The following is a 14,574-nucleotide window of genomic DNA, read 5'->3' on the forward strand; positions in this document are numbered from 1 at the left end:
TTGAGCCTTCTTGGATGGGCACTTCTAATGTAGCTCTATGGCAGCACCCAAGGGGCTTGAATTTTCGAGCTCTACCCTTAGACTTGGTGGTGATGTAGTGTCCACATGAGTGACAGAACACTGAGCCAATCATGGCGCAACTAGAGAACATTACCAACCCCTACGCTCGGTATTTTCCGCTGGATGACCCACCACCACAGAAAGAACTGAGCAAGCTGAAACGCCTGCATTTTGGAGCTGCCTTACTCAATAAAGCAAAAAAGAGACCATGTTTGTATGCAGCTTTATTAACTCAATTATTATTTTTCCTGGGACTGAAAGACTTCTCAGTGGAGCAGTTGCATGGAGTATTGTCACAAGCCTTACCACCCTCTGAGGTCATAGAGCCTGAGAAGGGAGATATGGAGATTTGAAGGAAGGAATAAGTGGGAGTTTGGTTTTGTCAACGTGGTTTATTATTGTTTTATTTTGGGTGGATTAAGTTAGTTTTTCCTATCACGTATGGGTATTATTTTTACCTTGGTTTTTTCAACCCCGTCCAGTTGGTGGCGGTAATACACCTTTTTGGGTTGTAGTCTGCCATAAAACCCACAGAAGATTAAGAAGAAGTTACAGTCACTAACGCACTTGACAACATGAAAACAGTCTAATCAGCTCTGCTAGAGCGAGTAAAATGGTCAGAGTGAGGTCTTCTCTCATTTGTTTCTGGAAGTAGCTAGACAACTTTAGCCAGTTAGCTTGGGCGCTTGACTACCGTTGTGAGGTCAGAACGCTCGGATTAACCCTACTCCTCGTCCAGTGTGCGCTCTGAATTTACGAAAGGATAAAATGGACATCACCAGGACCTTGCTTTCGGTGCTTTAGCACCGAATGATTTTGGGTCAGCCCCGAATATTTTGCGTTGCTGCATTGGTGTAAAAACTGAATGCGCCACTTAGTTCATAGAGATATGGTTACGTGAAACTTCCGAAATCATCCAACAGTTATAATCAGGGGTGAAGTGCTGCCGGCCGTGCACAGCCGAGCGACGCTCCACAACTTCTCAGAATGGTGCTATGTCTCGAAAGATCACTTAATGATTAATTAGTATTGTACATAACAAACCAAATATAATAGCATGATAATGTCAGGCTACTGTTATACCAAAAACACCATGTACTTTCTAATGACAATTTAGGACGACTGTGCAAAACATTTGTACAAGCATTTCGCAACACCCGCAATAACATCTGTTGTAAAGTTTGATTTTATTTTAGAAAAAAAAAATTAGCATGCGGTGGTTGTGATTATTCCATCTGCTCTAAAATTCGATTAGTTAGGCCGGTTTGCCACCCTTACTTACATCCTTCAAGAAGATCGAAATGCATATTCCCATGAAAGTGATTGGGATCAAATGGTTGGCATGCATGCAGCATGGACGTTTGACCTGTAAAACTTGAAGAATTGTCATTCATGATTGACAATGATGATGGCCTAATTTATAGTAAGGTAGGCCTTATGAATGAAAAAATATAACATTTTCCTTTAGTCACTTAGTGTGTGTAGGCTTAGGCAATCATGCAATTTGGATGATGCATTGTATATTCAAAAATGATAGGCTTTATGTCGGTACCAGCTTCCATTCACAAATAAACTCCTCTTGATAAATCTATCAATGTCAGATTTTTGTTTTCACTGAATCTCGGTTTGGATATTTGGTTACAATTATGCTGGGAAATGTTAGCTAAATTGAGGTGAGTACTCGTGTTCATTAGTCTACCAATTGAAAGCTAGATATTCTCTACACACGCACACACACATTAGATTAGGCCTATAGCCTGCTTGATGAGCTTCCCTGATGTTTTGCTGAACTTGCCTGATGCATTACAGTCACTATGCCTACTGATGCGAATACACATTTGTACACTTTTCCCATAGGCAATTCAAGTCATTTGACATATTTGTTTTGTTTAAAAAGGTCATAAGGCCTACATTGTTTCAATAATAATAGAGCTGAAAACACTATTGGCTTAATTGACATTTAATTGATTATCGTAATTGTAGGCTAGTCTACTTGCTGATAGATTATTGTAAATTATATTGTAACAGTAGGCCTACCTACACTATAACCCCATATGGGGTTACTGACCACTGTCGATTAAATTAAAAATAAGAAGTGTTGCTTAATTAATTTTTTCAATGGGGAGAGTACAGTGCATGGAAAAAACAGCGCTGCGGGAAGGAGTTCTGGAAGTGCTGCAGATAAATTGAAATGCATTTGCCAAATTACATAATTACTCCTGTCTCTATAAATAAATGAAATCATAATTTAGCCACAGAGGATCAATAGGATTTTTATTTATTTAAACGCTGTAGATTGTGTTTTGTCACATTATGAGCGCATAGTCTACAGTCGGAAATCCAGCAATTGGGCAGTCAGCGCGGCAAATATAAAACAGCTGATTGTTGACTTGTGGCTGTCAAGGAACAGAATGCGGCAGCTAGAAGGTATTTAGAAATTTTCAAAATACAATTGCGGGAAAAATCTGTTTGAATAGGTGAGTGTAACTGGAAAGTTGGTGGATTATAATTTCCTCCTCCTATTGTAAGCCTAAAATCTGTGTATCCACTCTTTATTGGCCTATGCTATTCATTGCATTTAAGACATGGGTCGTTGGTTGTATTGATCTCAGTATGTAAATGTCAGAGTAGCTTGTCATTTTGATCATGTGTGTGGTATAAAAAATATTGTAACGTCTCCAGTGTCACGAACCGGCTCAAGTTCGTAACAAAAGGGAGACACGTGGAGACAAGGAGTACTCAAAGTATATATTTATTAATTAAAGTAAACTAAATCAAATAACAATGGTGTGTGTAATCAGTAATCAGTAGTGTACGTGAGTGTTTGCATGCATAAATGTAATATGGAAAAGTGTTGAAAAGTGCCAAAGCAAACAACCCAAAAAAGCCTCAAAAATATCACAACCAAGATCAAAGTATCTGCCTGGAGAGAGTCTCCCCAATGAATGTGGAAGAGGTCCATTTATCCTGGGACACACCCGGCCCAGGTGTTTCCCATGTAGCTGACGACCCCCCCAACTCCGCCCACCGGCATCCTAATAAGGAAACAAGAGCAAAGAGAGAATACGGCAGACAGAGTGGGAGGGTCGTCACACCCCCCCCCATAAGACCGGGGACCAACAAGGACCCCGGCCCAACGTACCAGCCCCTGCGTCCCAAACCGACAAGTTGTACATGTTCACCCCTCCACTTGCCCCACCCATCATCCTCCTCTCCAGACCTCAGCAACCTTTACCCAGGAAGCAACCTTTAAGAGGAAAGAAAAACACAAGACTAGGAGGGGACAAACAGGAAAGATAGAACATGACAAAATCAAACACTGGTCGGTCACATCAATATTCATGAACAGGGCGCACGAGAGAGCGCATCAGCAATCACGTTATCAGTCCCCCGGATGTGCCGCACATCTAGATGGAAAGATTGTAAAAATAAACACCATCTCATTATCCTCTGATTAGGACACCTCATGGACCTCAAAAATGTGAGAGGGTTATGGTCGGTGTAAACCACAATAGGTACTACACCCGACCCAACATACACTTCAAAGTGTTGTAGCGCCCATATAAGTGCTAATGCTTCTTTTTCAATGACAGAATAGTTCAACTGATAATGGTTAAACTTTTTGGAAAAGAAACTAGCAGGCCTCTCAACCCCAGCCACATCTGCTTGCAGCAACACTGCACCCGCCCCCACATGACTAGCATCCACCTGCAAGGTAAATGACAAATCCACACGAGGAGCAGCCAGTACCGGAGTTGAAGTAAGCAACCTCTTTGCATCTTCGAAAGCCTGTTGACAATGAGAAGACCATACGTACACAGCCTTAGCTTTCAGCAAATCTGTCAAGGGAGCGACCACAGTAGAGAAGTTCCTACAAAAACCACGATAATACCCAATCATTCCCAAGAAACGCATCAGTTCCTTTTTAGTAGTTGGTAGTGGAAAAGCATCAATAGCTACCACTTTAGCCCGAACAGGACGCACTTCACCCTGCCCAACCACCTTTCCAAGGTATGTCACAGTCGCCTGAGCAAACTCACATTTAGCCAAATTTATCGTGAGACGACCCGCAGCCAGACGTTCGAACAAGTCTTGAATACGGGACAGATGTTCCTCCCAAGTATCTGCATATATCACTACATCGTCCAGATAAACAGCGCACCCGGCCAGACCAGAGACAACCCTGTTCATAAGTCGCTGAAAAGTTGCAGGCGCATTACGCAGCCCGAAACTCATAACCGAATACGAGTACAGACCAAAAGGTGTAATAAAGGCAGAGATTTCACGTGCCCTACTCGTCAGTGGCACCTGCCAATAGCCCTTTAACAGGTCAAATTTGCTCACAAACTTAGCTGCGCCCGACTTGATCAACGCAGTCCTCCATCCGAGGAAGAGGAAATGAATCCGGCTTAGTGACATCGTTTACCTTACGGTAGTCCGTACAAAATCTGTTTGTTCCATCCGATTTACTGACCAAGATACAGGGAGAAGCCCAACTGGAGAAAGAAGGCTCTGCTATTTTACTCTCCAGCATGTACCTGACCTCAGCATCCAGACAACGCAGTTTCTCTGAAGAAACTCTATAGAACCGTTGACGAATGGGGTCAGCATCTCCAATGTCAATATCATGTTCTATTAAGTTTGTACGTGTTGGTGTATCAGAAAACAACCCTGGAAATCTCCGAATCAGACCCACCATCTCTTTCCGCCCCATCAACAGGTAGATGAGTAAGAAGACTATCTAAAATCTCCAGTGTCTCTGAATTCTTCAATCTACCCTGCAGTATGCAATCGTCGGGACCAGAAACATCTTCCTGCTCCTGCACAGACCTAGCATGACCAGAATCCAGGGAATAAACAGTATCAGCCAAAAGAACAGCCTTACCGTCCTCTGTAGACTCCCCCTGTTCAGTCTCAGAGGAACGTGCATAATAGGGTTTTAACAAATTTATATGGCACAGTTGATGTGCTTTCCTCCGTTCTGGAGTGGCAACTAGATAATTTTGCTCAGTGTCCTGGCGCACCACTGTATATGGACCTTGAAACTTGGCTTGAAAAAGGAGAACCAACAATTGGCAGCAGAGCCAGAACCTGATCACCTGGACTAAAGTGACGAGGCTCAGCTCTCCGATCATATATGCTCTTCATCCTGTCCTGTGAAGATGATAGCTTCTCTTTAGCCATTTCACCAGCGGCATACAAGCGTCGCCGAAAATCACACACATATGATAACAGGGACTGAGGAGGCTCGGGAGACTTCCAGTCATCCTGGAGAACAGATAAAAGCCCACGCACCTTATGTCCAAACACTAGGTCATTTGGGCTAAAACCTGTGCTCTCCTGTGAAACCTCCCTAGCAGCTAACAGTAACCAAGGCAACCCCTCCTCCCAATCCTTATCCATCTCAGTACAATAAGATCTCAACAAAGACTTAAGCGTTGATGGAAACGTTCCAGTGCTCCTTGACTTTGGGCATGATAAGCGCTAGCCAAGTTGTGTTTAATATGGAGTTGTTGGAGAACCTGTCCAAAGAGATTAGAGGTGAAATTAGATCCTTGATCACTTTGAATGACCTTAGGGATTCCAAACAGTGAGAAAAACTGAGTCAAAGCTTTTAACACAGACTTAGTCGTGATAGACCTGAGAGGATAGGCAGCAGGAAACCTAGTGGTCTGACACATCACAGTCAACAAATAATTACTACCCTTTCTGGAACGAGGCAGAGGACCAACACAGTCAATAATCAGATACTCGAAAGGGTTACTGAGTACAGGAATAGGGAACAGTGGTACCGGCTTAATAGCTTGATTAGGTTTACCAGTTAATTGACAGGTGTGACAAGTTTTGATGAAATCAGAAACATCCCTCTTTAATCTTGGCCAAAAAAAATTTCGTAATATGCGATTGTAGGTTTTTCTCACACCCATATGCCCAGCAACGTCGTTGTAGAGAAGTTGTCAGCACCAACTCACGAAGCTTAACTGGTACCACAACCTGACTAATCGCCTCCCCCAGAAAACAACTACCATGAGACATCCACTTTCTCATCAGGACCTCCTCTTGGAGAAAATAGCCCTGTGCGACATCTCCCAACTGTTCCACAGACACAATTTGGTCCCGCAACTCTTCTAATGTAGGGTCAGTCCGTTGCGCCTCGATTAAATCGGAGCGGGATACAGATAACGGGATAACAGGGAAAACAGTAACAGACTTCTTTATGGTATTCTCGTTAGCCAGCTCCGTGACCAGGTCGTCATGGATCATAGAACGCGTCACTGCACACGCAGAAAACACCTCTGGGAAATCCTCGCACTCTCATCAGGAATCCCTACAATTGACGGCTTAGTGGAAACCACTAAAGATGGAGACACGATAGGCCACACACGCTCCCCAGCCAAGTTATTTCCAAGGATCACGTCAATACCCTCAATAGGCAATGAAGGACGCACCCCCACAACAACCTCACCTTTCACCAGTCCACAATCCAACATCAGTTTATGCAATGGAACTGACAGAGTGTTCAAACCTATTCCCCTGATTAGAACACTATTCCCCGAATCAGTCTCCGCAGAGAAGGGTAACACAGACTCCAACACAAATGATTCAGAGGCACCTGTGTCTCTTAGGATCTTTACTGGCACTAGGTTCTTACTTCCTACCATAGACACAAAACCCTCCGTAACGAAAGGTAAATAGTCGGGATCAATATAACCCTTCACCTGGCTCCGGGCAGGAGACAATGCGTCATGAGTGAACTGATGTGGAACAGGCGCGGCTAATGCTGCAGGCCTCGATTTACCATAAGCACCTGTACTGAATTTACCCCTAGATCTAAGAATCGGACATTCATTTTTCCAATGACCTAATTCTTGACAGTAGTGACACTCTTGACCAACGTCAGTTTTACCACGGGTATCAGGCTCAACCCTATTTGAATGAAACTCTGCCCGGGAACCGAAGTATCTCGGCGAGCGAGGCCCAAATCTCTGCGAACGCCCCCACTCACTCCGAATACGGGGTTCTGCAAAAACATTTTTGTGAGTCAACACATATTCATCTGCCAAAACCGCAGCTTCAGCAACAGTCTTTATTTTTCGTTCGTTAATGTACGTCGCTATACGATCAGGGATTGTGTCCTTAAATTGTTCTAACATAATCAGATCACACAGCCCTTGGAAAGTCATAACTGCAGAGGCAGAACACCAGCGATTGAACTGTGAAGATAATATTCGCGCAAACTCAACATGAGTCTGCTGATCATCCCTTTTTAAAGTTCTAAATCGTTGGCGGTAAGCCTCAGGGACCAATTCGTAACTCTGTAACACAGCCGTTTTAACCTTCTCATAACTAACACTGTCTGCTACGCTAAGAGCTGAATATGCTTCTTGCGCTTTACCAGTCAGCACACACTGCAACATCAAAGTGCGATCAGAATCAGGCCAACTCCTAGCGTCAGCAACACGCTCAAACAACGAAAAGAATGTCTCCGGGTCCTTTTCATTAAACTGGGGCAACAACCGTAAATTCCCTACAACATCAAATGTCTCTGGATTACGACCAAAAGAGGAACGACCCTAGGTAACTCTGGGTCACCTTCCCAGAGCAAACTCTCCCCCTGAGAGCTTTCCTTCCCTAACCAACTCTAGTCGCTCTTGTTGCAGCTTGATTTTAGCACGCTCCATATCCTGTTTAAATTCCAATTCCCTTTCATATTTTACACGATCATGCCCTAGCTGTAACAGAAGCAGTTCTTTCTGCTGTTCAAAAAGAAGACTACTATGACTAACCGATGGAACGGTCATTGTAACATATCGGGGAGACAACGTGTCCTCAGCAGAGGCTGCCCCAGTGGTAACATCCAGAATACCACTCTCCATCAAATTGGCCTTCAATATTAACCTAATAGAATTTTTTAGACGTTTATCACTAATTTCAACCTTGTAGTGTTCAGCAACCTTCAACAGCTGTTCTTTAGTACATAATTCTAACAGTTCTTCTGATGGAAAGCGAATGAACTCGTCTACATTAGACGCCATAATCAGGGAAAAAAAAAATAAATATATATAGATCATAATAATCTTGCTCAACCCCTCTGCTGAGCACACCAGACACAAGAGAAATACAATCACACCGAGCACCACAGAAAAGAGCTGGGATATGGAGCTTCCCCAAAACCTACAATAACTCAACCCTAGTCTTCGTGCAGATTTGCGGTGGGTAATTACGCACTGTAGCCCGCTGGCAAGGAATTAAACCCCCCAGCACGCTGGTAGATTTCCCCAAGCCACGGATGTGCCCCCGAGACAACTGCTCAGTCCACTGACACCACACAAAAATAACAAACATTTAACCATGCCCAACGTATCCCAAAACAAAACACGTCACTAAGCCTATCAGGGGAAAAAGCTATAGCTCCGGGTAGCAAATGTCACTACCCTACCCAATCTCCCACTGAGGTACACAGCCGATTGTACTCACCTCAGACCGATGTCCCAACAGCGAGTAGAGCAAGAGTTTCCAGGCTGGGCAGGGACTGGAAACTAACCAATGTACTCTCTCCAACGCAGTACAAAACCCAAAGGCAACCAATACTGGCCTATCAAACTCAAACAAACTAACAAAATTTACAAAGAAAAACCCTACAGAATTGGACATTAACTCCACGTTCTCCCAAACACAACCAGTTCAAAATCCCAGACGAGCCCCCACTTGTCACGAACCGGCTCAAGTTCGTAACAAAAGGGAGACACGTGGAGACAAGGAGTACTCAAAGTATATATTTATTAATTAAAGTAAACTAAATCAAATAACAATGGTGTGTGTAATCAGTAATCAGTAGTGTACGTGAGTGTTTGCATGCATAAATGTAATATGGAAAAGTGTTGAAAAGTGCCAAAGCAAACAACCCAAAAAAGCCTCAAAAATATCACAACCAAGATCAAAGTATCTGCCTGGAGAGAGTCTCCCCAATGAATGTGGAAGAGGTCCATTTATCCTGGGACACACCCGGCCCAGGTGTTTCCCATGTAGCTGACGACCCCCCCAACTCCGCCCACCGGCATCCTAATAAGGAAACAAGAGCAAAGAGAGAATACGGCAGACAGAGTGGGAGGGTCGTCACACCAGTCATGTAAAATTATGTAGAATTGCAGGATTTTTTTTTTTTTTTTTTCTCGGAACCACACACCCCTCAGCCCCTGGACTTCAGGATTGTGCCCCGAATGCCATGGAACTCTGGAGATGGCCCTGACTGACAATCTGACAACGCTCTGAATTTACGAATGGCCCAGAGTGCACTGACACACTGAAGGCAAGACGTCATAACGTGCTCTTAGAGTTCTCAAGCGGCTGCTGAGTCAGCCACCCTTCGATCAGTCAGTATCAGACAGCATGTGTTCTCATTTGCTTGTAGGTTACTCTACTGTATAAAAATTACCACTTACAAGTGGAGTCAGCTATGAACGTTACAGCAGTAAAATGTAATTCTAATTGACATAGACAAGTTCAACAATATAAGCCGCCTACTGCAACCATAGCGCCGTTATCTGCTTGATCTCTTGCAGTGCAAACTCTTGCCTGGAAAAGTACAGTCGTGGTCAAAAGTTTTGAGAATGACACAAGTATTGGTCTTCACAAAGTTTGCTGCTTCAGTGTTTTTAGATATTTTTGTCAGGTGTTACTATGGTATACTGAAGTTTAATTACAAGCATTCCATAAGTGTCAAAGGCTTTTATTGACAATTACATTAAGTTTATGCAAAGAGTCAATATTTGCAGTGTTGACCCTTCTTTTTCAAGACCTCTGCAATCTGCCCTGGTATGCTGTCAATTAACTCCTGGGCCACATCCTGACTGATGGCAGCCCATTCTTGCATAATCAATGCTTGGAGTTTGTCAGAATTTGTGGGTTTCTGTTTGTCCACCCACCTCTTGAGGATTGACCACAAGTTCTCAATGGGATTAAGGTCTGGGGAGTTTCCTGGCCATGGACCCAAAATTTCGATGTTTTGTCCCCCAAGCCACTTAATTATCACTTTTGCTTTATGGCAAGGTGCTCCATCATGCTGGAAAAGGCATTGTTCGTCACCAAACTGTTCTTGGATGGTTGGGAGAAGTTGCTCTCGGAGGATGTGTTGGTACCATTCCTTATTCATGGCTGTGTTCTTAGGCAAAATTGTGAGTGAGCCCACTCCCTTGGCTGAGAAGCAACCCCACACATGAATGGTCTCAGGATGCTTTACTGTTGGCATGACACAGGACTGATGGTAGCGCTCACCTTGTCTTCTCCGGACAAGCTTTTTTACAGATTTTACATTTACGTCATTTAGCAGACGCTCTTATCCAGAGCGACTTACAAATTGGTGCATTCACCTTATAGCCAGTGGGATAACCACTTTACAATATTATTATTTTTTGGGTGGGGTAAGGGGGGGGGTAGAAGGATTACTTTATCCTATCCCAGGTATTCCTTAAAGAGGTGGGGTTTCAAGTGTCTCCGGAAGGTGGTGAGTGACTCCGCTGTCCTAGCGTCGTGAGGGAGCTTGTTCCACCATTGGGGTGCCAGAGCAGCGAACAGTTTTGACTGGGCTGAGTGGGAACTGTGCTTCCGCAGAGGTAGGGGGGCCAGCAGGCCAGAGGTGGATGAACGCAATGCCCTCGTTTGGGTGTAGGGACTGATCAGAGCCTGAAGGTACGGAGGTGCCGTTCCCCTCACAGCTTCGTTGGCAAGCACCATGGTCTTGTAGCAGATGCGAGCTTCAACTGATGCCCCAAACTATCAGAAAGGGGATTCATCAGAGAAAATGACTTTACCCCAGTCCTCAGCAGTCCAATCCCTGTACCTTTTGCAGAATATCAGTCTGTCCCTGATGTTTTTCCTGGAGAGAAGTGGCTTCCTCGCTGCCCTTCTTGACACCAGGCCATCCTCCAAAAGTATTCGCCTCACTGTGCATGGAGATGCACTCACACCTGCCTGCTGCCATTCCTGAGCAAGCTCTGCACTGGTGGTGCCCCGATCCCGCAGCTGAATCAACTTTAGGAGACGGTCCTGGCACATGCTGGACTTTCTTAGGCGCCCTGAAGCCTTCTTCACAACAATTGAACCGCTCTCCTTGAAGTTCTTGATGATCCGATAAATGGTTGATTTAGGTGCAATTGTAGTATCTGAACATTTATAGCTTTGGCTGAGGTTTTCATATTGTTGGTTAAATTAACTTTGCTCTGCTGAGCTGAAACATCTGGAAAGTGTTACTATAGGGGCCCCCTAAAACAGTGGACATGGGGATATGTGGAGGCCAGGGATTGGTCTATTCAAAACATGCCATTTTGTGTTGCATAAGATATATACCATGTTTGAACAAAGGGACAAGAGAATAATCATATTTGAGATTGGGTTAGTTGTTCTCCAGATACTGCAGAAATCTGTAAATTGATGCAGAAATCTTTGATGTAATAAAAGTTATAATCAAGTACAGTGTCAGCGGATTCCTTGTCAACACAGCATTGCAGCATTGTCTCGACACCACAGAAATTGGCGACGAGGATTTTGGGATGTGTTGCGTCTATTTCAGCGTTACATCATGGGCTCCGTGCTGACTCCCGCTCCAGAGGCCTGCAGATAAGGTGAGCTTTCTCACAACTTTGGGCACGGGTCAGTTCGTGTGACTGTGTGTGCGTTGGGGGGACGCACCGTGAATAATCTGTGTGTGCCTTGCTGTTATTGCTGTGTGATAGGATTCCGTTCTAAATTTCTAAAGTTGTTTGCGTTGGAAACAACGCAAACAGGGGGGAGTGTCTATAGGAATTGATAACACTGGGCCTAGGGATATTTGTCTTGAATAAAATTAAAGGGAAAAGGAATAAAATAACGGAATAGAATGGAAAAGGAACTACGGAAAAATGTATACTGTTAGGACGTCGCTGATCTACGGAAGCCCTCAAACGAGGCGATCATTAGATGGGCCACAAATCCTGAAGAGTCACTAGGTGGATTTTCAGGTCAGTCCAAGGGACTGGAGATTGTAGAATACAAATTCAATTGTATGTTACCTCTCGGTATATAGTTGACGAGGTATATGTCCGATGTAGCCTCTCATTGAATATCTGCAACTCAAGGTAGCAGAAATTTAGGAAGGAATATAAAGGAAATAGGAGCGACGGAAGCATGCTTTTAAGGACCGTATGAATGGATGCATTCTTTTCATGTGTGTGTGAGAGAAAGAGAGTGTGTGTTTGCACAAAATAAAGAGGTCTCTGATGTGTTTCAGCAGTGTGTCGACTCATGCTATGATAAGATTTATGTTAGAGATATATACATATATATGTTTTGGTTGAGAACAGGGGTTTTAGTTTTGGTAAGGAAAGATGTTAATTATGGTTAAAACCTTATGAGTCTCCATTTGAGAGAACGTTTTCAAAATTGTTAAAATCTATGAGCCCCCGGGAGGACGTTATGATTGTATAGAGAGGATTCGTTTTCAACATTGTTAAAATCTATGAGCCCCCGGGAGGACGTTATGATTGTATAGAGAGGATTTGTAATGGATAAGAAAATAACTATAAATCTGCAGATTAGAGTAGAATAAGTGAAGATAGTAAAGTTAAGAAACTTCGAAGTAGGATTTGTGTTCTATGTTTTGTGTTGGTTTGTGCGTTTTGTTCAGTGTTACTGTTTGTCTGTGTTGGAAAGAACGGAGGGACAGCTGGTCTGTCTGCTGTTTGACTTAGAGAAAAGATACTTGCGGGAGAGCTCCTCTCACCTTGAAATCGCACTAGTAAATGAGCTGCGCATGTGTGGGATTTTATGAGTTTAGAGTTGCATAGAGCGAATGTGCCACTCCCCTGCCTGCACTGAGCTGCTGTGACACGCAGACTTATAGCTGAAAAAAGAAAGGGGGAGACTTTGAGTACACACAAATAAATTATTCTGTTCGTTAAGTGGCTGTTGCTTAACTATGAAACCATTTGATTGAGATCCATTGAATTTATAAATGAGAGCTATGTTGACGGATTAAAATATTATTGCGCTATTTATAATATTCCTGAGTTAAGCTGTTTGCTTATTTCTTAGCGCGAATGTGAACATAGGTATGTCTAAAAGGGTGTTTGAAATAACCCAGTGAGTGCATAAAATACTAAATTCTTGTCTGTTTCTTTTGTTCTCCTGTGATGTGAGAAACAAGAAGGAGGAGACAGAGAGAGAGGAGGTGCTGACCAGTGCGTCACGCGACAGCGTGTGCTTCCCTGGATCCAGTCCAATTAAGGCCAGTACTGTTCTATCCACAAACTTACTTTCCCTTACAGGATATAATAGATACATTGTGTATGCATATAATATTTCATGTTGTGACCATTTAGCAGGGACTTGGCAACAGACTGATCAATTGATGTAATTGAGAATTGCACATTGAAGTTTTTTTGTGCATGGGTTGTTTTGGTTAGAGTTGTGTTGAAAATCCAGCACTGAGATTGTTCTGTAAAATTAAAGTGAATGGGTCCTTATTAAGCAATTGGTTTGTGGGTGCTGTAGTCTTGCTGGATTACAGCTTTTTATTTTTTGATTGCTCTGAAGATGACTAGTTTCCTTTACTTTTCTTTACCGGATGTGGTAAGATTGCCACTAATCAATAATTTGGTAGGATTTGTAAAAACATTTTTAAAGTAATTGATTACAAAAATAAATAAATAATAATAATAATAATAATAATAATTTTTTTTAAAGGAGGGAATGATAAGCTACATAGCTTAAAGTATTTTTTGGTTTACAAATTAATTAGTTTAAAATAAATAATAATAAAATAAATAAATAATTCACAATAAAGGAATATAAAAGAGTTGTTACAATGGGGAAAAAGGACATCAAAACTATGAAAGTAATTACTCCTGTTGATGTAGTACAAAATAGTAACCCTTTCGTTAATGGTATTGCAAGGTTATCTGGAAAATGGAATAAACGTTGGCCTGACATTGAACAACCATGGCCAGTGGAAGGGACTCTTAACCCAGAAGTAATTAAGATAATGCAAGTGCTTGTGTCCACATATAAGGCAGGTCAAAAGAAGGGAAAAAAAGGAGAACAATGTAAAGAAAAGAGACAAAGAGAGCTGGGTGTTCTTAAGTTGTTTGAAAATGAGGGACAAAAACTGATAAAAGATACAAAAGATAAAAGAGACAGAGGTATAGAGAAATGGCAAAAGAGGCGAAGGTAACAGAAAAACTAATGGCAGAAGTCAATACACCTTTCTCAAATAAGGATTCAACAAAAAGACCCCCACCTTACGAGAGATGAAGATGAACGAATAATAGAGAGAGGACAAGCAGAAACGACCATAAAGATGAATCCAAACTCCAAAAGTAAGAAGAAAACAACATGTCTGGAAACTAAGGGTATAGTGAGGTTCAGGAGGATGGAATTTGAAGATGATGATGATGATGATCAGAGTGATTCAGAAGAGATCATGGGTAGATATGACCCTGTGATCAGACGGGGTTGGCTAGAGCGGAAAGAAGGGGTGAT

Source organism: Coregonus clupeaformis, chromosome 28 (assembly GCF_020615455.1).
Source record: "Coregonus clupeaformis isolate EN_2021a chromosome 28, ASM2061545v1, whole genome shotgun sequence".
Classification (NCBI taxonomy): domain Eukaryota; kingdom Metazoa; phylum Chordata; class Actinopteri; order Salmoniformes; family Salmonidae; genus Coregonus; species Coregonus clupeaformis.